The sequence below is a fragment of the Cicer arietinum genome, chromosome 7 (genome assembly GCF_000331145.2).
Source record: "Cicer arietinum cultivar CDC Frontier isolate Library 1 chromosome 7, Cicar.CDCFrontier_v2.0, whole genome shotgun sequence".
Lineage (NCBI taxonomy): Eukaryota > Viridiplantae > Streptophyta > Magnoliopsida > Fabales > Fabaceae > Cicer > Cicer arietinum.
The window spans coordinates 47,343,445-47,346,929 of NC_021166.2; positions in this window are offsets into that span (position 1 = coordinate 47,343,445).

The window sequence follows — 3,485 nt, forward strand, 5'->3', positions numbered from 1 at the left end:
TTTTTAATACTCATTTAACACTAATGATTTTCAAATTCAACACAGAGTATACTCAAACATATATTTTCCACCACCACACATCAAATTTAATCCACAATTCTGATTAAATTCGATCAATTCAAATTCCACAAAAACCACACCAATCTCAATCATCAATCACCCAAATATTTCCACACTTTCAAACATAAATCACGCCAAATTAATTTTCACAAACCACACCTCAAACACATCATATTTAATTTCCTCAAAAACATACATAAATGAATTAAATTCCTTTTCCACAAAATCACACATCCATTTCACCAAAATTCCAACTCCACAATTACACATATAGCATCCTATATGTAAGCTAAAAATTTGGAAGGATCCCTTACCTTAACGATAGCTTTAACAAGCGATTACGACACCGTGATTAATTCAAATAAAATCTCCGCTCACGTCGTCCCTTCCCAAGTTGGCTCACTAGCATCGTAGCGGGGAGATAAGCAACTTTCTCTTCTATAATTTCTCAAAATGAAGCTCAAAAGTCGAAGAAAAGCGAAGATTTGTGTTTGACGGTTTTGAAAACCCCTAACACCGTTTTTCTTCGTTTTCGAATCAAAGAAGAAGAAGAAGAAGAATGTTGGGAGCTCTTTTCTTTCTCACCCACCAAGCCTTGGGTTTCTTTTCTTGAAGCAAAAGAAAGCAAAAAGGAAGCAAAAGAAGAAGAATGAATAATGGATTTCGCGAGGCAGTAAGGAGAGGAAGAAAGGTTATGTTTGTTTTTTCTTTTGTTTCCTTTCTTTTTTCCTTTTCTTTCTTTTTCATATATATATATATATATATATATATATATATATTAATTAAATCAAACTATTTTGATAAAAATATCTACTCTCGTCGCAACTCAATTGATAGATAAAATTTTCAGCAACCCGAGATGTTTTTAACAAAACTGCTCGGTATTAAATTCTTCGTAACATAAATAAATTATTCTTCGACAAAAGACTCACCTTACTTAATCTAATTTATTTACCGACGAATAATTTTAATTGGGGCATCAAAAGATATTTTTGGGCATTAAACTCACAAAATATCAATAACTTGGCTAAAAAGCCTTAAAGTTCAATACCAAAATACATAAATTAGAATTTAAAACTAAGGGTCTTAAATCAAACATTTTCTAGTGAAGTGATTGACTCTTTGTGAGGAATCTTTTTATCATTCCTTTTAGACTTTGTAAGAATCTAAATAAATGTGAAATTAAAGTTAACAGCGGAAAAATCAACAATGAAACATAATCAATCATAAGCATACAATTACACATACATATCGATTAAATATATTGTATCTATGCCAACAAAATTTTTGGGCCATGCTACGTAACTAGATATTGCTTCTCCCAAAAACTTCATATCTCCATCATTGTCGGGTATAGGCAATGGTGCAAGTGGTTCTAAAGCAATCACAGGTGAAACTTTAACATGGCCGATAGGGATCAGATTATGGTGTAATACTTCTCCCAAGGTATTGTACAATGTTCCTTTTCCAACCATGCGATGAGTAAGGGAGGATAAATATAGCACACAAGATGAGACACCCTAAGTCAATGGTTAATACATAAGTATGTGAAACAATTAGGTTGAATAAATTTCTTATTTCACTAAGTAATTAATTCCCTCTGGAGGACTTTTACGGTCAATGTTGCAACTATCATTTTCACTATCTAGTTGTATTTCAAGCTGACACTCTGGAAGTTGCTTTTCCTTATTCTTTTTCACCAAAAATGCAACTTGCTCTGTTAGGATTTTCAGCTTATCTAGCACTTCCTCATTAGATGAATTTGTGCGCTTCTCATGTGAAAAATAACATTTTGGAGTTATGCCAAATCATGTACCCCTCACACGGCCAAAATATTCAGGAACATTAAATACCTTATCAAGTATGTCCCTACAACTAACTTGTTTATTCTCCTCTGGATTTTTAAAACATTGTTCTAGATTCTCCTAAAATACATGTAGTATTAAAAAGATAAGTTCAATATCATTTTTAAAAGATAATGTTAAAAAATTATTAAAGTGATAACATTTTCATTATCAACTATTCCATCCTTATTCAAACGAGTCTCCTTCCATAAAATATGACGATCTAATGGTTGATCGGATTTTGTCTCTTGAATCTATTCGTTAAGATATAAATAAAATATTAGTTAAAAACTATAGTTTATAATCTACTACATTGTATAAAAGTGATGATTACTTACAATTTTTTGCTCTAAATGTGCATACCCCAAATGCAATTTTTTGTATGGATGCATTGGATTTGTTGCTCTCTCGCGATTTGCCATACTTATACTCTATATAAAAAAAATATTATCGATCATGTAAAAAATACGCTATGATTATGAATAAAACACAAATGGTAATAAATTAATATTACCACAAAAGCGGGGTCTGCACGTTTAGCTACAAAAGTGCTCCACTCTTCATTTGATATGTAGTGTTTGTATATTTTAGAGCTTCAACATTCAAATTTCCATCACAATCTTCTAAGTAGCAATATGATATATGAGATCTAAATCCTCTGTATTTTTCCGAAAACTCTAAGCACATTATTTTTTTGCACATCATCGTTAAAAGCTGATTGTGTAACACCCCGTTTTTCAAAGCGAGGGTGTATTTTTTTTTTTCAAAAGTAATTAAACTGAAATAGAGAAATAAATAAAGAAATGCCTTTGGATAAATAATTGAGTCATTATAATTTACAAACAGCAGAAAAGTTTCTCCAGTTATAAATCCAAACCATTTACACAGCAACAAATGGTACAAGGAACCCATTCAAATGAGATGTCAAACTGACAATATTAGTATAAGTACAGTTTTCCAAACTAAAAATACTCCAAACCAAAAAGAAGGACACCTAGTCCCTATACATCATCCTAATCTGATCATCCTACCAAAAAGCTATACACCCTGAGTATCTCCACGCGCCCCGTGAGATCCTCCTAACGTAACTGCAGTCACGCTGTCCCATCTGCATTCCCGTCCGTAGGGTACGAACCGGTAGGACCGTCCTGACTCTCATCTGAGGGCAAAGCCCAGATTTCCACAATAGTTGTAAAGGGTCACCAACCAAAAAATAACAGTTAACACATAGCAATCAAGTTTTTAAATGCTTAAAATAACTTTTCAACTAAGCATGCACCTTAACAGGATTTCCAATATGCGAAAGTTCATACAATACTTTGCCAATTAAAAATGAAAGTAAAATGAAGTTCTCAATCTCCTAATTAACACATAACAAATCAAGACATGGATAAGTTAATGAGTAATCAATCATCTAACTCAAACTGAGGATTTTCACTGAGCCAATCGATTGGGAAATCGATTGGGGTGAAGGTTTTTAATGAAAACAGAATCCTGGGCTGAATCAATCGATTTGGCAATCGATTGACAGGATGACTAAGCCCCTGACTTAATACCAATCGATTTCCAAATCGATTTCCT